A 24,277-nucleotide genomic window follows, 5' to 3' on the forward strand; every position below is an offset into this window, starting at 1 on the left:
ATAAATAAATGCAGTAAGTAAAGACATAGCACATAGGCCATAGAGTGCAACAAACAGAAACTGTTCGTGTTTTCCACCAATTCTCTTAAATTAACCTTTGCTTATCTACCTGCTTTATTTTAATTTTCTTTTTGCTTTGAGTCTAAGTAGGATGGGGCTAGGGATGCAGCTGTGTAAAAAATTTACTAGGAAGGTTGTGTCAAAAGGACATCTCATTGTTAGTGTTAATGTTAATGAAGTTTCTGTTCCAAATTCAGTACTTGGAAATAATATTTCTTGAAAAATTTTCCTTTTTTTTTTTGGTCACGATTGCATTATACTGTTACCATCACCTATTTCACTTTCACGTCATTTCAAACTCCTTCCTTTAGCTCCTTTGCCCAATTTTCTTTCCTTTCCTTCTTAAGTCGCAGGCTGATTATTAGGAAAGTGGTAGACATCTGACATCACTCTACTGTAATTCACCAAATGATCTTTAATAAGTTTCTAATTCCATTAAAAAACAAAAACAAAAACAAACAGCAGGTGAAATATTGTCAAAGAAAACTGTTAAATCTTTCATAGCATACAGTTGTTGCTGTTGTTTTCTGTGCCATAAAAGGAAATATTTACAAACCAAAATTCCCATCTAGACATGGTGAACTATTTCTTGGTATAAATAATGTAAGGTATATTCTAAAACAACTTAATACAGTATGATTCAGCCCTATGTTGCCATCCTCATTTTTAATGAGCCATCTCATAGTGTTTCACTAGAAAGCTAGCCTACAGAATGCAATGAAATAAACTTTTTCCTTGCCCATTATTTGAGTATATATTTATTAAAGTTCAAGGAGGATTTAGATAGATTGATGCCCCCCCCAAGAAGACATACATCTATATGATATCATCATATTATTTATGTGTGTATCATCATGTAATGCTATATAGCATATATGTGTATATGTATGTATATATTTTGGTGCCACCTTCTTTCACTGCCTTGTCCATTCTTTCTGCTTAGAAAATGAGCCCAGGGCTTACCTGTACAAAGAAAAGATAAAATGTTACCTCCAGAGTTCTCATCAGAGACAAACTCAGACGGGGTATTCTAACAAAAGGTAAATGCACAATGAAATAAAACATGGTAACAAATATGTAATGAGCTCCAGAAAGCATAAATCAATAATTGCACACCCGCTTTGTAGAAAGGATGCTGCCCTTGATTCTACCGGGAGACAATTTTGCTGCAGTATTTTGTGAACAGAGCTATCCTGTGGGATCAGACTGCGGAGGACATTTCAGTGGGAGGACGAGAGCAATAGGAAGAGCAGTGTGATTCATGTTCAGCATCTCAAGTGGAGGATGGAGAGCAAGGACTGAATAATGAAACAAAAGGAAGATATTCAGCATGCCAGGAAGGTTACTGTTAGAGAGCTGTTAGAATTATTGAAAAAGGTTAGTCTATGAATAAACATGCTTCATCAAGGTCTCTTACACATGCAAAGAGAGATGCTAATGAATAATAAAAGAGTAATGGGGACTGGCGAAAGAAATTAATGTTAATCTTATCCAAAGCAGATACAAATTAATATTGGAGCAACATTTTTGTAATCACTTCTCAAGGAAAAAATTCAATTAATGTGACTGAATCAATATTTCAAATCGGAGTCCCTTGAAAGTATACTTGTCTCTCTTCACATCAGCGTGCTCTCCTGTGTGATCAGCCTGAGCTCCTCCAGTCAGATCTCAGGGAGACTCCTAAATTGTATGATTTGGAGAAATTGGGTCCAGTTCTCTGAATCACAATGCTGGGTTGCAGCATTGCCTTTGGGGGGTATTTTGGTTGGAAATAGCTGACTTTAAAGATGATAATTACTATATAGAAAATAGCTCTAAAGGACCAAAAGAGTTTACCTTGAGCTTCAATATTTTATACGTTTTCCTCCCAGGAAATCTTTCTGTTTTCTACAAGCTAGGATGTATTTTTCCTTTTGTACCTATGGGCATGTCATCAATTCTCTCTCTATGCACCTATATGATATGATCAATGCGTCTATATGACATTGTTCCCTGACTGATCTGCAGAGAACAACATTTATTATAATGAAAAGGAAACAGACAAGTTTAGCTTGATCACAGAGGAAACAATTTTGAAAAGAAAAGCTGAAATTGTGTTTTGGAGCTGAGTTTAATTCAAGTATATGTCATGAGATACTTTGATGACAGGAAAATGAAAATGAGTGCACCCGACAAAAGCCCTAGAATTATCGTATATGTGTAGAGAAAAAATGTAAAAATATCACAAAAGGGATTTTGTGTTCTGCTACTTGTTCTTTTTTTTTCTTTCTCCCCCTTTGTTGGCAGTTGCTAGATAAGTTTTCTATAGCCAGTGATTTCTCTTGTATACCGTACAATATGAATGCCTGTCATATTTTGTTTAAGGTGTCAGGGACTTAGGAAAAGTTTATGAAACTAAATGGACTTTTCGAATAAGTGGTTTGCAGCTGGGCAGAATGTATCGTTGATGCTGTAATGCCTTGACAGGTTTATATAATAAGCGGCACTAACACCACCCTTATAGGATAGACTGGAAGTGTTTGAAGCATGGTGCAGTTGACAAATAGGCTTGTGTGTACTTGTTTTCCAAACCAAATGGCGATCTGGATGGAATCATCCTATTAAAACCACCGTGTAGACAATCTCACTTCTGTACTTTTAATAGACAGGGTATCATTCCAATAATGAAAGCAACAGAAAATGGGTTCCATGGAGAATGAGCTCCCTCGAGGTGCCAGCATTTGTCTCATTACATAAAGCTTTTCCATCACCATTGCAATACCCCTCTTCTCATCTCTGCTTCTCATCTGAATGGAGAAATTCCTGTCAACAGCGTTAGCCTGGCTAAAGCTGCACAGCACCAAAGGGGGATAGGCAGTTGGATAAGATGACTTTTTTCCATTTATGTAGAAAATTATACACAGTGTTCCCTGCTTTAGAAAGGATTACTCTGCGATATGGGCAGCATTCCGTGCTCTCATTAACAGAGACAGACTACAATTTTATTTCTCTAAAGAAGTCCAGGTAGGGTGGGGATGGCTATCAGAAATTTCAATGCTGGTACATTCACTGGGGGAAAATCAGCACTTATGTATTCTCATCAGATGCTTTGGGTAACTAACAGCCTAAACCTGTCCCGAATAGCTTTCACAGCAAGCCATCCTACCAACTGTTTCAATCATTTTCGATGGAGAAAGTTAATATAATGAAACAAAATGAACTATGTGAAGTAATATCAAAGTTGAGTCACTAAGTGAGAAACACAGGACTTTCGGGGGGGGGGGGGGAAAGCTGCTGCTCTGTTCTAAGTCATTTTCCTCATCTCTATAGTCAGCTTCTTTCACATGTTAGTTAACCCTTAGTTTTCAGGCTGCTGCTGCTGCTAAAAGTGATAAAAAATAATGACGGCCGTCATGACAATGATTCGTATTTATAGCATAATAGATTCAAAGCCTTAAAGAAAATTAGAGGTCATAGAATCCAAGCTCTCTCCTCCCTTTTATAGGTAGAGGAATTGAGAGCCAAGAAGGTTAAGCAGCTTGTCTGTGGTAAAATAAGAAAAGTAAGTAAAAAGTAAGGATAGAGAATAGTTTGAAGTTTCATCATATTTTTATCATACTATGATTTTTATCTCAATAAGTTGTCACTTTTCTAGCTCTGAATGTGGTCTATTGAACTATGGATGCTGTACACTGTTAGTCATGATTCTCCTTCAATCCCAAGGCTAAATTATCCCAAAAATGTCCGGTACCACTTGTAGGTGGCAGAACTCTCCCTTGCAGGAGATTTCTCTGGTAGAACTGAGCCTAAGAATGAAGATATTATCAGGTTTGACCTAAGAGAAGAAAGAAACTATTGATTCTAAGTTTTCCTAAAAAATGTTTTCAAGTATATTGTAATACTGAAATCAAAGACTCCCAAATCAGGGGGCAGCTAGAAGGCTTAGTGGATTGAGAGTCTTAGAAGGTCCTGGGTTCCTTTGGGGCTTCGGACACTTCCTTGCTGTGTAATCCTGCACAAGTCCCTCAACACCCATTGCCTAGCCCATACTGCTCTTCTGCTGTGGAACCAGTGGTCAGTACTGATTCTAAGATGGAAGTTAAGGGTTAAAGAAAACAAACAAAATACCCCTAACCCAATCAGAGATGCTTAGTCATTCTGAATCATCGATATTACATTAATTCTGAAGAGAGTCAAAATGATAGACAGACAGATTGACAAAAGTCCAGTTAGACACAGACACAGAGAAAGTCAGAAACCGAGAGACAGAAATGGGGAGATAACGATTAAAGATAACTATGTATCGATTAAAATGTTGGGAGGAAAGGAACATCTCTTCTCTTCTTATAGAAAAGCCACAGCATATCAGCTAAAGCGTTTGGAAAGGCATTGTTGGAAAAGAGGCAGCAGGGTAGAGGTGACAGAATTGGACTCCGACTCAGGATGACCTAGGCTCAAATTTCTCCTTTGACATCTACTCATGAGGATCCTGGCTCCATCTTCTAACCTTTATGCGTCTGAGAAAATCCCCAAGATTTATCTACAAAGTCACAAATAGGTTATTTGTGTTTGCAGAGGTAGATGCCAAAAGAGAACTTCCTCAGGCTCATAGAAAGTTTGCATATTTAGATATGCCTTAGTAGTTTAAGGCTGAAAAGCAGCAAGGACCTAGTGTCTGCCTTCAAGGCCAGGAACTGGATTCAGGTTTCCCCTTATACATATTGGCTGTGTATCCCTGAATCACTTGCATAGCCACTCAGTTCTAGATTACCCATTTCTAGCTCTAAATAACTTTTTAAGGATACAAGTTATAGGAATGATATTGATCGACATTGGTAGAGGGATTTTCCTCATCTGAGAGTTCCCAATATCAATGAGATCAAAAGTCTAGTCCATATCATTCTGCTAGTAAGAAAAAAACTGGAATCACTTTAGAAAATGAAAATAAAATTCTGGGGAAAGAATAATTAGCCATTTGACTACTTTTTGGGGTTACCATGGGGTTAATACATAATAAGAACAATAAATTAAATCTTACTTATTTTTATTATTGATTGGTCAAGGGGGTAAATTCTGTTATTTCTATTGCCAGAGTTTAACAAATATAAATCTCATGAAATTGGAAAGACAACCAAGGAAACATGATCCATTCCATTTTATCTAAGACATAAGTTGTTTTCTCATATTCAATTGCACAGCTGGAATAAAATATATTCCTATAGAATAAGCAATAAAAACCCAAATATTTGTGGCCTACCTATAAGTGTCTTCACATTGTTAGTTAATAGATAGAATTTCCAGCTATGATATTTATTAAGTCTTTAGCAAATTAATGAATGACTGGTAAGCAGGGAAAAAAAAGCCATTCTCATTAAATAAGATTGTATGAATAAAATATTCTACTGGCATTTGTAATCAAGAAAGAGGAAGCAAATATTATTGATGTCAGAGGAAACTAAAGTCTATCTTTTAAATGAATCAGAATATAATTGTTTTTAATAATAGCATATCATTCATTCACTTTTTCCAACAAACAAATGCTATTGTTTTTGAATACCACTTTAAATGTTTAGTCCTTTCCAGAATCTAAAATCGAATGGTATTTTAAATTCATAATCCCAGGTCTTTTTTTTTCCATAATTGTAACAGGATCAAAAACTTTTACAAGAGAATAACCAGGAAACAGCTGAAGTTTTACAATATGACAGGTTTAAGAGGCCCTCATAGCATCAAGGGAAATGCAGCAAATCTTCCCTTTATATGTAAAGCTTTGCTGTGTTGTGAGACCAGTGATATTCACAGATCTCATACAGACAGTGTAATGCTGCACTGGAACTATTATGTGCTGTGTCAGTCATATAAATCCTCACTTTGCTACTCCAAATCATTTACCCCCAAGATATTTTTACAAGAATGATTATCAAATTTGAAGAAAAAGATCTCAACGCCATCTTTGAGAAACTGTTTTAATTCTTCTACTTCAGAGCAACTTGAAGGTGATTAGGAATGGGGAAGAGAACCCCTTTCATTGGAGAGATCAACAAGTTTTCCTAATAAAGAGTATGAGGTATGCTAGATTCTAATTCTAGTAGTTTGTGCCAATATTTTCAAACTAGCATATTAGTAGTTTGCATTGCTGATTACTTTTTCATTAAAAAGCATATTTGGTGTGAGTAGGGGAATCAATTAGATATTCTATACAAACAAAAATAAGTGGGAAGGAAAAATAAAATCTGTATTTTTTTGTTGGTCAAAAAAAGTCAGCTTTGTGAGTACAAATGAGAAAATGAAAACAGGAACACTAAGTAGGAGATCAGTTAATCTTGTTTTCCATTTGATTTATTTTTTTACAGAAAAGATATAAATGCACATTCACAGAAAGGATTGTTGTTATTAAGTCATTCAATGTATCTAACTTTTTCTTGGCAATGATCCTGGAGTGATTTGTCATTTCCTTCTTTAGTGGATTAAGGCAAACAAATTAAGTGACTTGCCCAGGGTCACACATGTGAAAATTAAATTTAACACTCTCCTGATTATAACAATGAAAATACTTAACTCTCCCTGATTGTGAAGATTAAATTGTAATCTTTGTCTATTTTAGATTTAATCTCTATAAGTGTAAACACAGTAATTAAAAGTTAAGTATAAAGATCTGCCCATTTAGATCTAATCACTAAAAATGCAAATATTTCACTTAATCATGAAGTGAGAGGTCTGTGACCCATGTGTGAGACAGTGGGTAATGAATCAGAATTGACTAGCTGCCTTCTGGGCAGTCCTAGAACAGGACTTCAACTGAGATTGGTAGACATAGAATTATGGGAAGACACAGGAAGTGACACAAGAGAAATTGTCTTTAAAAGGAGCTGTTATTTCCTGTGAGAATTCAATTCTTCATGCTTTCAAGTTGAGACTGGTGAAGAGGGACAGAAAGATCTCTTGACTGGACCTGAGACCCTGTTTTCCTGATGAGTCTGGTAAAGAATCTGCTGACTGGACTGGCACGTGGTGATTGAAAGTCTGACTCTTAACTATTGTTTTTTCTCTGAAGATACTGGTCTCAGGAAAGACCTACTCTTGAGAGAGGCTTCCCCAGGTCCTCAGCTTAGCTGAGGCTGGCTGAAACTAATTCTCCCTGCCTGGAAGGGCAGGAAGTAAATAACTTAGTGCTCAGTCTAGATATCTTACCTTATCTGTTCTCTGGTTTCTTGCTTTATTCTTTTTACATTTTGTAAAGAAATTGTAAATAAAATCTCTTTATAATTAATTAAATTCCTGGCAACCACACTCCTAAATAATCAAGTCCAACCCTTTAAAAATAAACCTCATTTGCCCTTTACACATAGAATGTTAATTGCCAGATTGGAACTCAGGTCTTCTTGAATCCAGACCCAATGATCTGGAGTCACTTAGCTGCCTCTACATATCAACAATAGGGTACCACTAAATGAGACCAGTGTGGTTAAAGGGATTAGAATTGGTAGTTTATCAGATTTATACATTCTTGTTTAGACCCCAACACCAAGATATGGCAATCAGAAGGTGCTTGTTGAAATCTCCATCATTTTGGGGCTGAGAGAAACAACTGGAGGCAACATTTTCATTTTTTGGGGGGAACATATTCTGATACATAGTATCACCAGTTCTGTGCAATTAGACTATTGGGTCACTCTACATAAAGATAAGGATAATCTTCAACATAGCAATATAATTTGCCTTATTTTCAGGGAGAAAGTAGATAGTTCATACAGAGTGTCACTGAAAATAAGCAGAATATTTGTGATCTCATTGTATATGTACATACATATACTATAATGTATATGTATATACATATGTAAATATGTATATACAGATAGTAAAAGAAAATACTAAATGAAGAAATTCTCTTTCCCAATGCAAATATCTCAGAGAGCTGCCCAGTGAACTAACACTTTAAGTGACTTTTCCAAGGTCAAATATAGCCAGGAGGTGTTAGAGGGAAAACTTGAACCAAGATCTTCCTGAATTCAAGGCCAATAATCTAGCCAGTACAGCACTGTCTTGCAAAACACGAGTTTACTCAAATGAGAATATTTCCTTAACTCTGACTTGACCCGTCTAACTATGGGCATTACTCCACCATTTTAGACAACAGTCAAAGTGAGGAAGAGAGTGAGTATAGTGCTCTTCACACATATCAAACTAAAGGATGCTGACTGTAGCCCTCAGAGATCACCTAACTCATATTTATAGACTATACAACTGATCTTTCTAATGGTTAAATGACTTGCAGTGGGACACATATTATAAAGTGGGGAAGCTAGAATCCAAACTAAGGTCCTCTGACCAGAAATGTACCGACTTTTTCCCCTACTGTACTCTTTTGACAACCAATTCCAGTCTTTATCTGACATATTAGCTATATGAACTTGGGAAGATCACTTAACCTTTTTGGTCTCTTTATCTATAAATGGAGATACATGGACAAGATGATCTCTAAAGTATCTTCCAAGCTCCTATAATTCTATTTAGTCTCATTTAGATCAATGTTAAAATGATTATAATCTGAGAGGGAAAGGACAATGCCAAAATTGTTCTCTTTTATTATGCCAATTACCACCTTATCAATCACAGATTCCTTCCCTAAGCTAATTAATTGTCAGTTTGAAAGGCACAAAAACTAGGAACCTAGGAAGATAGAAAATACTCCAAGTAAATTCCAATGACTATTTAGTTACTGTCATGGACCAAGTCCAATGAAGGGGTTGATGAGAGTGGTGCATATTAATTATACTACTTTATTTTTCGATCAGTTATCTTTCTTTCCACCCTAAACTATACATGTATGTATATATATATATATATATATATATATACATATACATATATATTTGTACACAAGCTTATATGAGCATGCAACAAGTGGTTGATTAATTTTCTTTTTCTCATTTTCTTTGGCCTGGTTAAGTCTATATATCTATATATTTTTTATATATGGATTCAATTTTAGTAATCATTTTCTGATATTTTGTGATCCATGTTCCCTCCCTCTGTCTTACTCCTCCTCCTTCTGAGACAGAGATAATATGATATAGATTGTAAAATGTGCTCTCATTCAATGCATATTTCCATTTCATTATATTGTGAAAGAGACACATATCACATACACTAGAGGGAAAAAATTGTTAGGGAAATAAAATGAAGAATGATGTGTTCCAATCTGCATTCAGACTCCATCAGTTCCTTGAGAGTGGATCCTTATATTGTTGATAATAGTTCAATCATTCACAGTTGATCATCAAACACTACTGTTATTACTGTGTATAACTTTCTCCTGGTTCTACTCACTTCACTTTGCATTTCTATATTTGTGTTTCCAGGTCCCATTATAAAATATTAGGAAAATGGGACCATCTCAGACTTGTTTATTAATTATATAATTTTCTTCAAGGTATTACTCACACAGATGAGTACTTAATAAGACTTAGGGTCACACATATAGAGATAGAAGGGACCTCACACACCATCTGGTCCAAATCTATTACCACTGTAGAAGAAACTGAGGTCCATAGAGATTAAATGAAATTTGTCTAAGAAAGTGAGAAAAGGTCTAAGATTATGGCTTGAGGGTATGACAGAGTCAAGCATGAAGTTTTTTTTTTTTTTATTTTCAAGCTAAGGGAGTAAAGAAGTTCAAGAGATGTTTGAAGGCTTTGAGAAGGACCCTTTATAGGCATACTTGAAGAGAACATGACAAAGGAGGGAATTCATTTCTCAATCCACTAAACCACCTACCTGCTCCCTATGCATTTATTTTTGTAATTTGAATTTATATATAATTTTATAATAAAATTCAGATGATAATTTACTGAACAAAATATTTTAGGGAACTCACATTTAAAATATTTATCCCAATTCACTGAATTTTGAGCCAGAGTTTATAAATGAATTCCTTCTCTATTACTTACTACTTGTGTGACCTTCTTTTAGTTACAACACATTTTTGAGCCTTTTAGTATCTTGATTTTGAAATGAGGCTCTTGGAATAGCTGATCTCTAAGGTCCTTTTTCATCTATTTCTAAGATCTACAAACATATGTTTCACCTCTAGTAACTGATATCTAGAACTGATACAGATAAAGAGGGACTGAAGATGAAAGCAAGAGAGAACAAATGATTAAAAGGAGTACATTCTCAGAAGGGAACAGAGGGGATGGAATAAAGGGAAGGAGTATATGACTCCTCCAATATATTTGAATATTCTTTCTCTTCCTAGATCCGTCATTCAAAATCCTGGCTCTCAAACATAAATTTTCTTCAAACACTTTCTCTTGAATTATATTCCAAGCATAGAGTGAACTGGAAATATTGATGAATCCCTCAAACCACCCAGCTTGAGGACTTTCTGGTGACAAGATGAGCTAAACTCTTTGTATGGCTAGAATGATCATTCCACACTAATACATATATCATTGTAATTTTGACATTCTTTGTTTGGTATAGTCTAACAAAATATCTAGATGTCTTCTTGTCTCCTCAAATATACCAAGAAGTACTTTAGATGTTATCATTTCACCCATCCAGTGTTCTCATATCACACACCACCCTATCCCATCTCTTTGGCTACCATTTGTATATTGGAGGTCCTTTCCAACTCTAGATCTATGATCTTATCTCAGACATCATCATTTTTTTTCTTAGAAGTAGGACGCAAAGTCCTCTGTAAAGGTCAAGGGCATATTTAGTGATAGTGGAGTAGAGAATAGAAAAGAAAATCTGGAGCTTCTGCTTCAGGAGAATAAATGAGTAATTATGGAATGAACAAAAAGATTGCAGTGTAGTGGCTATGAACCAATTGGGATTATATAGCATAAATCTATGTCAGCTAAATGAAACAGTGGATAGAATGTCTATACACTCCTAATGTAATAATCTCTCAGATTACATTAGCCTCCCCAAGTCAGAGTTTGTTTATTTTGCGTGGAGATAATAATGTCAAAGAGAGTAAAAGAGGAGAAAGGAAGAATAGAGGATGAGTAGAAGGTAGGAGAGGAGAGGTAGAAGAAAGGAAAGATAAAGATATTTAAAATTCAATCAAATCTCCTGTGGTCAGAGCTGAGAATGTAAAATCAGAGGGAAAATAATTAAAAGAGGGATTAGTATTAATAAAAACAAATTATTCCTAAGGTTATATTCAAATATTTCTCCCTGAGGTGGCAAATCTGGGAAATCTGAGGGATTGGTCATTTAGGGAATGGATGAACAAGTTATAAAATAAGATATTGTTATTGTTGTTCATGAGAATAAATGCCAAAATTAGAAAAAAACTAGAAAATTAATTTTAGAAAGAAATTTAAGTCATTTGGTAGAGCAAATTGAGCAGGAAAGGAGGCATGACTTTTTTTTTTCCTCCAGGGTCTGTAAAGTTTTCATTGCATAGGATTTAGACAAGGATATTTTTACAAGAATCACAGGTACACAGTTGAGTGATCTTGACAAAGGGCAACTTGTAAACAAGGTGTATTGAGATGGATATCAGAAAATGTAAACATTCAATAAAGTTTAGGCTGGAGCAAAAGTACAAGGGGAAAATCCTTGTAGGAACTGATACAAAGTTAAGCAAACAAAACCAATATGATTTGCACAATGTGATAATATTGTAAAGGTAAACAACTTTGTGATAGAATTAGTAATTCCAGTCCATGAAATAACCAACCATGATTCTCAGATGACTAGTAGTAAAATATGCTACCTACATAGTTATAGCAAGGCACAGGGCTCAGAGTATAGTGAGATAGACATCATGTACATACATATATACAGTTATGTTTATGTGTGTATTTATTCACACAAAAGAATGTGATATTCAAATATAATATATGTGTATGTGTAAAATTGTTTTGCTTGACTATAAGTGTTTATAATAGGCATTTTCTTTTACTTTCATTCTCAATTTAGAGAAGGAAAGAATAGTTTTTACATGGTTGAAAAAGAAAAATCTAAATTAAAAAAAGAAAAAAATTTAAAAAGTAGAATATCACTCAGGACATTTATTAATTTAATAAGATCATCAGTAATCATTTATTAAACATCATGTGTCAGATTCTGTGCTAAGCACTGAGCATACAAAGTAAAAGTATCCCCTCTCCTCAAAGAACTGAAATGGCAGAGAAAATATTTTCAAATGCTTGTATACACACAAGATGTATACAGTAGGAACAGGAAGTAGTCTTAGAAGGAAGTTGCTAGTTATACTCAGAGCTCCTAAAGGAACAAATATGCATACATGCAAAATATTACTATTTTTAAATTGTTGAGGATATTGTAAAGCTGTCAATATAGAGAATGATTTTGGAAAGAGAGGGACTAAAGGGAACCAGAATACAAACAGAAAAGAAAGAGTTGGGGCAAGAATGAGGGTTGATCAATGTCAGGTGAACTGAAATGTGGGGGGTTTTTTGTTGTTGTTGCTGTTAGTGTCCAGATGCTTCTCAATTCATTTTGAGAGCTCTGAAAGAATGTGCTGCTATTGGGGTTGAAAACTAATATGTGTCAGCTTTCTTGTACAAATCAAACACTTCCACCCCCAGTCATAGCCAAAAATACAACAATAATGGTCCTTCTCAGAGTGTTTCAGCTTTCCTTTTGCCAGCTGGAGAATGTCATAAAAATATTCCTCCAATTATTTCAGAAACTAAAGAAGAAAAAATAAAGGAAAGAGAAGGAAAGTGAAAAAGGGAAGAGAAAGAGAGGATTGGAAAGCAAGAGAGAAAGGTTCAAGTTCATTTCTGAAAACAAAGAAACCTGTTGAGGGAAAAGTATTTTTGTGGAAAGACTTTCAACCACTACTAGTGAGAATTCTTTAAAATGTAACTATTCTTTGCCTTATTCCAAAACATCAGAGAGTAAGTAAAAGTCACCTCTTTATGTCACCGTGCCAGTGGGAGGATTATCTGTAGGAAGGTTTGTGAAGTAACTAAATCCTGAAATCCTCAGACAAAAGGTGTGAGATAAGCATGAAAAGAATATTGAACCTCATATTTTCAGTGGTCTCAAAATGACTTCCTTGTTAGGAAATCTGAGGACTGTTTAAAGTTTGCTTGCAATGGGATAACCTGTGGTAAGTAAAGTGCAGCCCATCATAGTGCCATTCCAGTACAGACAACTTCAAGTCTTACTCATAGACTCTTAATAATATGGATTTATACCAATGACTATTTTTACCCTTTCATTGTAGATGTTCAAAAATGGCATCACCAAAAGAAGAGACGGTGAAAAATGTTTCTGTGTGAAGCAAAAATTAACCATTTAAAATTTCATCATTTCAAGACTTTGTTTGGATGTGATATTCACTGTTTCACTAATTGACATAATTTTTTTCTAAAAGAAAATCAGCCTAAATTTCTGTAACACCCAAGGAGATAGTTTCCAAAGTATTTTCACATAAATTATTTCTATTTATTTAACTTTTACTAATGTGTTTCTGACATCTTGAACTTGATGTCTGGTAGACACCTTACCCTGAATATGTTCAAAAGAAAACACATTATCTTGCCCTCTGGTTGGTTGTCTCTCGAACCGAGGAAGACGATTGTCTTTGTGCATTTTTGTGCACAAAGATACCTGTGCTTGAAGATTTAAGTGGAAAAGTCGATGCACAGAGACAGTCCCACTCTCTCGGCATTGGAAGCCTAGGTCCATTGGCACGAAAAGTCGTTACACCTGGAGACTTCCTCAGCTGCATTGGATGGCCGTGTTGTCTTTTGTGCTCCAACACACCCTAAGCACTCCACAGTGCCTTGCTGCGTTGCCATCTCAGCCATTGAACCTTCTTATTGGTTTCTTCCGCCTGTTCTGCCGAAGCAGTCTTCACATGCCGGGTGAGCAAAGCCCTGGTTCACCAGGGGTCGATGTCGACCCGATGGCTACCCTCACAAGGTTTAGCTGGCCTGTCGAAGCCGTTGCCCGGGGTGTGGCCACTGCCGCGTGCTAGCAGCTACTGGGAGCCACAAGTGAGAGCTGGGTGTCAGGTGAGGGTCTGAGGCTGGAGAGCTGCCCTAGAAGGGCACAACAAGCCCTCCATACCAGAGATATTACCCCTCCCTGAGCACCCCATAAACAGTTCAAATTCCCCCATGTCTATATCACGGGCATTACTGTCCTTCCTGTTTGATATCCACATCCTCAGTGCCATTCAGGATGTCTTCCTTGCATTCACCCCACATAGCTTATCTTTTGTCAATTACTGTCATTCCTTCCTTTATAATATCTTTCACATGCAACCCCTTCTCTCAGTCACAGAGCACCATTCTCCTGAATATCCTTATCAGTTCAAGCCTGGGTAATATCCTACCAAAAGGTGTCTTTGCTTTAAGTCTCTCCATTCTAATCTTTCCTCCACTCCCTCACCTGCTGAAGTGAATTACTTCATTATGAAAACAATTAGAGTATAATAGATTCAGAGTTACAGGAGAACTGGGAGAAAACTCTTGTCTGATCCCATTTTATAGATGATGAAACTGAGGTCTAGGTAGATAGACTTGCCCAATGTTGCTGACAAGGAGTCAGCAGATTTGAGATACTAAAACAAATCTTTTTTTTCTAGATTGTAAAGCCCTAATAATCATTTGTGAAAAAAATCATTCTATGAATAAATTCAAAGTAATTATTATACTCTTCAATGTGTAATGTGTCTGGAAAAATATGTTTAAGCTTCCTTGGTCAGAAAAAAAAAGAAAACTTCCTAATCCTTCCATTATAATCCCCTTTTATTCTCCTTTCTCTAAAAGTCACTCCAAGTTTTCCTGACTGATAGAATCTTTTAGGGCTTATGTATTCTCTGAAGTCAAAACCTTTGAGAACTCCAAGTCAACTCAACTTCATACCAGTAAGATGTCATAGTACATTTCTATACAAGTACTATTTCTTTTGAGACTTTGCTTGATCATAAGGTTCTAAGTTTTAATATTCTTTTCAGCGGTGATGGCTGCCAAACTTGCCAAAGTCCTCTAATTAGTCAGACACAATCTTTGAAGGGGAAACAGTATTCTCTTCAACGGAGACAAACTCTGTAGAAAATTGGTATTCTACATTAAAGAATTGCAATTCACAGTGCAAGAAGCACAAAGGGCTTCTGTGTTTGTATTTTGTCAAATTTATTACTGTTTCCTAGGAACACACCCCTTGTTGTGTGTTTATGACCCTTGGTATTATTTAGCCTTTAATTAGCACTTTGGGGTTAACAAAGGCAGGTTACAATCATTTTTATTAGTTATTCCCCACATAGCACCCTAGTGGAGTAGAGCAACATTATTGTCCCTGTTTCATAGATGAAGAAACAAGCACAAGGCGGTCCTGGAAGAGTAGCATTTTTTCATTTTCTCAACACAGCCAGAATTAGGGGATAGGACGCCAAGGTCCATTGTCTTGTCTCCTGGGCCAGTAAACACTCTTGGAGAACAAGTCAGGCTGCAGCTGTATTTTCAGGCTCAACTCAGTTAAGATTTGTATTTGCTGAGACCAGCCAAATTCTATTCTTTCTTTGTACAATACCTGATCAAAAATACTCAGAACACTGAAACATGCACCATATAGTCTTGTGTATATGAATCTCTAAGGGCAGCTAGGTAGCCCAATGGATAGAGGACACGATCAGAAGTCAGGAAGACTGATCTTCCCAAGTTTTAATCTAGCCTCAGTCATTTACCAACTGGATGGCCCTGGGTGAGTTATTGAACCCTGTTTGCCTCAATTTCCTTATCTGTGAAAGGTGCTAAAGAAAGAAATGGCAAACCATCTCATTTTCTTAGGCAAGAAAAAGTCCAATGGGGTAATGAAGAGTTGGAAACATGAATGAAAATGACTGAACAAAATAAAAACTTAAAAATTTATATACTTTAAATGTATATGTATGCATAACTTGAAATCTACACATAGAGATCTCTAATATATATGTATACATATTTCTTCATCTCTATATCAAATACATACATGTATATCTATATCTATATCTATATATCTATATCTGGACTGGACCTGTGATTTTTATTAGGATAAGGAATTCTCAAGAGAGAAAACATGCCCTACAATTTCAGGTTGATCCCTTATCTGCAATTTAAAATTTTGGAGATTCGCCCAGAGCACTGATAAGCCAAGTTGCTTGTTCAAGGTAATAAAAAGCCAGTTTGTGTCAGAAACAATCCTTGAATCCAGGTCTTGTAAACCTCAAAATTCCTTAGACTTATAAATGTTGGAAATTTCACCATTGGGATATTTCATACTTGGAAAATTTCTTACTGATAGTCTATTGGAATGGGAACCCCATTGGCATGGGAGGTTCCTTCTCTTCCCTTCTTAAGATTACTTTAGGACAGAAACCTTTTGCTGAACAATGGAAAGGACTTTGACCTATGCTTAAGCATAGAACAGGAATTTCTTTGAGTCATGATTGATTTTAGAATTGATACAATGGAGATACTTGGAATCAATCTCCACCCTATTCAGTCCTAACAGGATTGAGTAAGGGCTGCGGCCTAGATCAAAATTTAATTATTCCAATCTCTACCCTACTCAGGTTAACAGGATTTAGAAAGGGCTGTAGCAAAGGAGCAAAGATTTAATCATTTGAAAATATGACCTTCAACAGACATGTGCAAAGCCTCTGGGCGGTCCTGGGTTAAGCTAGAGCCTCCATTGGCACAGGGAAATTGATGGACAGTGATTGGTAGATGTGAGAACTGAGGGGAGGCAACTTGGATGGTTTCCTTAAAGATCAGGGGGGTCTGAAGACTCGGGTGGTTGAGAAGTTGATCGGAGTGGTGGCAGTGTACACTGAGAAGCTTGCTCTGAAGGAAGCTGAAGGTGGGGGCCCCTGAGACTGTTTCTCCATTTTGGTCACGTGAGTAGTAGGGACTGATCTCTTTTCTTTGCCCCAGCTATCTAAGGGCTTGGGCTTTTTGGCCCAGCCTAAACAGAAGGGGTATTTAAGCCCTATTCCCTTCTCTCCCTTTTTCTCTCTCTCTATCTCTAATTCCTTTCTTCCTCCTATTGTAATTAACTCTAAAAAAGGCTGACGGCTGACTTGAGTTTTCATTTAGGAATTACATAGCTGAATTCCTTGGCGACCTTAAATTAATATATATCAGTCTTTTAAAGTGATTCCCTTGTAACAGTCTTCTGGGGAGACAGGAAAGACAGGGTCCAAGTCAAGTCTAACTTCTGACACAGATTGGCAATGGGTCTCTGGGCAAGTCACTTGTTCTCCATGCTCCAGGCAGCTCTCCAAAATTAAGTTCCAGAGAAAGGACTTGATAGGCATTGGAAGACAGAGCTTCTTCCTTAGTGAACATGTACACACATATACTTTATAAGCATATTTTCTATGCTTATACATATTGTATATATATGATTAGAAGTATATATGTTCACAAAATTATATATATTTTAAATGGTCAAACAATAATATTTAACTCCCCAAATATACACTAAAGGTAGAAGTGAGCATTAATATTTCATATGCATGTCTACAAGGACAAAATGCTTTTAAAACCTAAGCATATTCATGCTGATTTGTTTGTAATTTTGTCTTGCTGGAAATGGTACCTTCATGAAACTTCTTATTTTTGTGTTCAAAAATTCACATCCACTAAAAAAATTCTACTATAAAAGGATTTGATGAGGGCTTCTGGGTAGTTGGGTAACATAAAGAATAGAATATTGAGTTCAAATCTAGCGTCAAGACAAAGTCTGTTACTTTGTATAACAGGCACACTGTCAGTTGGCTGTGTAAACCTGGACAAGTCACTGAACTTAGCTACTTTGTTTTTCTCGATTGTAAAGTAGGAATGATAGTAGCATCTACCTCCAAGAAGTTGTGAGACTTGAAGGAATTTTTTGTAAAGAAATCAGGGCAGTTTAGGAACTTAATAAATGCTTCTCTCCTCTTTGGCAATCTTTCTTTTATCTCTGAACACCTGAACAGTAAGTGGTACTGTTGAGTCAAAAGGTATACACAGTTTTACAACTCTTTGTTCATAATTACATATTGCTTTTCAAAATTGTTGGATTAACAGTTCTACCAACAGTGTATTAGTGTCCCCATACAACTTATATATTTTAAAGTATCTATAGCAGCTCTTTTTGTGGAGGCAATGAACCAGAAATACAGAATTGGGGAATGGCTGTAAAAGAGGCGGCCTATGATTGTGATGGAAAACTACTATGTCATAAGAAATTATGAACAGGTTAATTTTAGAAAAAAATGGAAAGACACCCATGGAATTATTGAGTGAAATTAGCGAACAAAGGGAACATATACAACAATCAAAAATTTGTTTGAAGAATGATGTGTCTCGCCTTCCAAGAAAAAAACCGATAATAGAAACAAGCATGATATAGTTTTTATATATATGTACATATATGTGTGTGTGTGTGTGTGTGTGTGTGTGTGTAGATGTTTGTTAAATGATGCTTTCTCTGTTGCAGGAGGGTAAAGAGGGTTGGAGATACTGAGAAATTTTCATGTAATAAATAAATAAATAAATAAAATAAAATAAAAAAACAGCAACAAAAATCTTTCCACTAATACCACCTTGTCCATGGTGCATCTATCTGTATTCCAAGATTCAATTTGAATGAAAATATTACTTTAGAATATTTTTAACACCAATTCATTTGAATACATATCAATTTTTTTTTTACAATAGAATCTTCAGACTGAGAATCTCTTCTCTACTGTTACCTCTCAAACTACATTTCAAAGAAAGTAGGAGGAAAAATAAAAGCCATCAAATATTTTATACACATACCCACACAAAGAGACACACAGTATATAGTGGGGTTTTGATCTGACTGAGATGCATTATACCTGAATTCTGGCTTTTTTATTATGAAGTATATATATACATACACACACACACACACACACACACACACACACACATATATATATATTTCTTCATCACTGATTCTTGGAAGAAATAGGGAGATAGAAATTGCCACTAACTCATAAACAAAAGGCCTCTGGGTACCAGATATTCACTCTTTTGTGTGGCGTTTCATTCTATAAGAAGCAGAGAGGTAGCATTATGGCAATAACAACTTGACCCTGTCAATTAAAAAGAAATTTCCTGAAAACTTTGAATAATTATTTTCAAAATATTAATTAATTAATTATTTAATGTTTTGATCTATAGCTTCTTTTGGTTGATTCCTATATAATTGCAATAATGCTTAATGCATTAATATCCTTGGCTTGACACATTAATATAATGTTTTTTCCTCGTCTTACTTCTTAATAAAATACAGGCTTATTTTATCTTAGCCTCATCTGAATAGAGAACATATCTATTTATTTTTATCCCTATCCTTACTTATATTTTCATGAAATCAATGAATAACAGAGCTACATAGAACTTCAAGATTTTTCCCACCCTAATCTGCAAGCATTTGGATACATGTAAAACTATCTCTTTTGTAAATTCAAATCATTCAAACATTCTTCTGAACTTTACAAGAATAAAAACTTTTGCAATATACTTTTTCATTCTCATCATTTTGTCTTCCTCACTTCTATGTAGGGTTTAATCCATTTACATTAAGCCTTTAAGTGTTTCCCTAGGAGAAATGGGTACAAGACTGTGACTTACCTTTCCTACACAGAAATCAACCCCCATACTCTCTGAGAAATAATGTCTCTTAACCCCCTTTTCAAATATAAGAGTTTTGCATTAGTCAAATTTCAAAAGTGACCTGCAACTTTGTGATCCCCTTGACACAGCTGAAACATATCCTCCTGGTTTCATGTCTGCCACTCATTTGTACACATCTGAATCATTTCTCTGTCACTTCTACACTCTAAAGTATTATCCTTACAACTTCAAATAATGTTGACTCCTTAGTAAAATATTAGATTCTAGTTATTGGTTATTCTGGCTTCAATATTGACAATAAATAGATTTTTGAGGGCTTCAATGCAAACTGAGAAAAAAAGAGAAAATCTAGTGAGATTTTGGATTTTTCCTAAGTCATCCACAGAGTGAACGCTAGATATTGATAGTCTTAATTTAATAGACTGTGAATAAGCTTTTTTGCAGTTTATTTGAATGATGGGATGCCTTTGGAAGAGATTATTACCATGATCAAACTTTTACAACCATTCATGTAGAAAAATAAAATAAAATTAGCTAATATAGAAAAAGGCACATAATGGAAGAAATTAAAATTCACAGTACAAATGGAATCTAATTACTGTTATTTATTCAGGAATCTCAACCATTCACAGATAGATAAATAAATATAAGTAACATTTTCTCAAATTCCTTAAGATGAATTTCACTTAAAATTTTAAAAGCAAGGTTTAACATGGTTACATTTTAATTTTAAAGAGTTTATTTTATATTTTGTTATCTAGGTGGAAGTAAGTCTCACATACACACACACTTACACATATATAAACATACATACACAAACCACCACCACCACCACCACCACTACCAATGAAAACAAAGCAAAAAAAAAGGCCCTCTTAAATTAATAGATTCTGCCACCAAGAGAACTCAGTGTGGATACCTGAGAAAGCTAAATCATCATGGCAAAAAATAATAGAATTCAAAAGTCTTTAAATAACATTTGTAGAATTTACAAAGTATTGCAGGGTACTCAGTTAAGCTCAGACTCCAACAAAGACTAAAATATTCTCTAAACTTGTTATGAATAAGTATTTTAACTGAGAGACCAACAAAGAATGCATTATAATAGTATAACTTGCTAGCAATTTAAAGTTAATTGGAAAAATGGAAAAATATACATGATATTAAAATTCTGATGACATGCTTGCAACGTAAATGTTAATGACAAGAAGGAAAAATACATATTTCAAAAAAGTGGATCAATTCTTATGATAAAGTTTCATGATAGCATAAAATGGCCAGATGCAGTACAAATGAAGACAGAGTTTACATTGTTCTAAAATGTTTTCTTTACATTCAGGGTAGAATTAATCATTGAACTGATTTTGATGTGTATAAGACTACATGCCAAAAATATTTTTTTTCTGCCTAGGTTCATTAAGAGAGAAAATATTATATCTGAAACAAAGATACTTTTTCTTGCCCTGCAGGAAACTATACAACCTTGTAATGTTACTGTCTTAACACAACAGATTAATGGACAAAATCTCTACAGTTCATGAGATTTTATTCTGTTCCTTCTGGCCATCTGACCTGGATACTAGTCTTATTCTATTTACTCACTCACATCCTGATCAAGTAGAATATCTAGCCTTGAAAATTCAATTAATTTTAGACAGAAATGAGATAGGTAGGTCACAAAAGCTTCTGCAAAAGTATTTCTCATCCTCTGACACAATGGTGTCCTTCATCTCTCAGGTATGTCCATCAGAAATTCAAAAAAAAAACATTTTTATTAACCTTATATCTGCCTATTGATATACTTCATATTTTACATTACAGATCAAATTATAAAATCTTGGGTGAATATTAGCCTGGTCATAAAATACTATAAATTTAAATTGAAGAGTTGTCATGAATTTAAGCCATGGACAAATGGCCCCTTTTTGTTTTTAGTACTGTTATTTCTATTTGTTCAACAAAGTATCTATGAGGCAAGTGACTATAAGAGCTTTCGTCACAGACTTCAGACGAAGACTTTGGTTTGAATCAGGCATATAATCTCCACCATCCCTTTCCCTTTCCATCTTGTGTACCCTTGAAGCAATTTCAATGCTTGAGAACTCCAAAGCATAGAATTAGATAAGAGGTGTCAGAAAACATATCTTATCCCTACCAATCATTGCCCTATAATATCTGAGACCTGGAGAAACTGATGAAGCATTACCAACCCATATCAGAAAGATATAAAAAAAGGAAATTGAGAAGACATTTTTTTTCTGCTACTATAGCTCATAAATTGATATAGGGGACATGAAGGTTAGCAAGAAATGATCCACAGGTTGAATAAAAGTATGGATAAAGGCAAAAAAAATTTCATTTTAAATCCTCTTGTAAATTTGTTAGATTCCCCGTGTCTTTGAAACTTCTCATCTTCATCTAAAAAACAGCCACCATACATACGTACCCTTCAATTGCCTTAACTAGGATCCACAAGTTTGGTGTATGGTTTATTTCTCCATTACTTTATGCAGTTTGAAAATTGACTATATAGAAAGACATTTAGACAAATTCTATTACTAAATGACAGAAAACAGAGACAAAATGGATGACCTCTCTATTCTCTGAATGCTTGTTGCTGTTTGAAATGTAGTCAGTCAAGTCAACAGGCAATTATTAGGCAGATACTGTTTATCAGACACTGTGCTGAGATCTGAGTCCACAAAGAAAGGCAAAAATAATTCCTGTTTTAAATGTGCTCACATTTTAATGAAAGAAATAGAAAGGAACAACTTTTTAAGAATCGACTCTGTGCCAGGAAATGTGCTAAGTGTTTTGTAAATACTAATGAGGGAGAAGGCATGCCAGCAACTATTTACAAACGATCTATGTATCTATATATTTACCCATCCACATATATATATGTATATATATATATATATATATTTAATGTGTTTGCTTTATGTCACAAAATGCTTGACTAATACTAGGCAGTGACCTTTAATTTGCCGTAGGTTGCATATTTTTACATGTAATCTTCATTATAGTATTTAAAATAGCATTTATCATGGCTTAAATCAATCAAATAAATAAAGACATTTAGTTCTATTCATTTGTTTCAGTCATGTCTGACTCTTTGTGATATCATGTGGCATTTTCTTGGCAAAGATCCTGAAATGGTTTGCCATTTTCTTTTCCAGTTCATTTTACAGATGAGGAGATTGAGGTTAACCAAATTAAGTGACTTGCCCAGGGTCACACAAGTAGTGTGGATTTGAACTCTGAAAGAGGAATCTTCCTGATTCTGCTTTTACTAGTTTATCCACTCTTTCGTTCTGTCCCTAAATAAATACATACAATATATTTTTAAGTTCTCATCTCTGTGCCACACCAACATGCTTCAGTACTGCATGAATGACAGAAAGGAAGTACATGGTACAGTTCTGTCTTTACCTCTAGAGGGCGATATTCTTAACTCTTGCTAGTGGTTCAGACAGACATAATTGCTGACAGCAGATACATCAGACACTGACAAAATAACAAAGGTGCACAAATGCAAGTTCCTTAATAAACTCAACTCATAAAAATACTAAATAATCAATTTAAATCTTTATGTAGTGTCTACCCACATTGACCTAGTTTATAAGAATTTGATAAAAAAAATCATCAAAAAAACTAAATAACTTATAAAAGGGTGTTACTTTAGTACAATATTCATTATGCCTTTAACTTACTACCTTGTCTGCACTTTTATTTTTAGCAATCATAAGATTCATTTCTGAATGTAAAATATTTATAAAGAAATGAAATTTATGGAGGGTTGTTGTCTAAGGAATAAAATACAATAGGAATTATCCTTTACTTGATTTTCACATAAAAAGAAGAAAATTATATATTTCTACCTAAGAGTAATACATTCTTCTATTTACCATTAACAAAAAGTATCCAGAATAGAATCAAAGTAAAATCAATTGTTCCTCTATTAGAATATAAGAGCTTTACCAGAGGGAATGAAGTCATTCAATTTTTTATTTGGGTCCCCAGTATTCAGAAGTTTTAAAATATTGTAAGTATTTAAGAAATACTTGTTGATTGATTGAGGCATTCTTTCCTTTTGTTTTTAATATTTTCTCAATCACATATAGGTACATTTTAATAATCATTTAATTTTATATGCTTATCATTCTTTAAAAAACATATTTGTAAATTACATGTTGATACAATTTTTCATAATTTTTGAACATTTTTCTGTCCGTGTTTTTTCCCTCTCTTCCACTTCTCATACCCCTAATAGATGTCAGGCAATATGACATAGGTTATACATTTGCTAACATGTCATACATATTTGCATGTTCATCATGTTATGAAAAAAAACATATGTTACATAAGAAAAATCATGAAGGAAATAAGATGAAGCTTTATTTGCTCAGTTTCCATTCAGACTCCATAAGTTTCATCAATGACAGTGGATAGAAATTTTTGTCATGACACCATTGGTATTGCCCTGGGCCCTTTCCTTTCTGATAATAGTTAAGCCTATCACAGTCAATCATTGTACATTATTGTTTTTTATCATATAAAATTCTCATGATTCTGTTCACTGCTCTTTGAATCCCTTCATATACATT

At 34.8% G+C, this 24,277-nt stretch overlaps 1 long non-coding RNA gene across 2 annotated transcripts; it reads right to left on the reverse strand.

The window, feature by feature from the left end:
- Nucleotides 1-284: 284 nt before the first annotated feature.
- LOC130455808 (uncharacterized) lies at nt 285-17,711 on the reverse strand. Of its 2 annotated transcripts, none has more exons than XR_008913956.1 (2): nt 17,623-17,711; nt 285-1,023 (listed from the first exon to the last, which is right to left on the reverse strand). It is a non-coding gene; the product is annotated as an uncharacterized LOC130455808 (long non-coding RNA). The 2 variants fall into 2 exon arrangements; XR_008913957.1 differs by lacking the exon at nt 17,623-17,711 and adding an exon at nt 1,177-1,859.
- Between the last annotated feature and the right edge of the window lie 6,566 nt (nt 17,712-24,277).

The sequence above is a fragment of the Monodelphis domestica genome, chromosome 8 (genome assembly GCF_027887165.1).
Source record: "Monodelphis domestica isolate mMonDom1 chromosome 8, mMonDom1.pri, whole genome shotgun sequence".
Taxonomy (NCBI): domain Eukaryota; kingdom Metazoa; phylum Chordata; class Mammalia; order Didelphimorphia; family Didelphidae; genus Monodelphis; species Monodelphis domestica.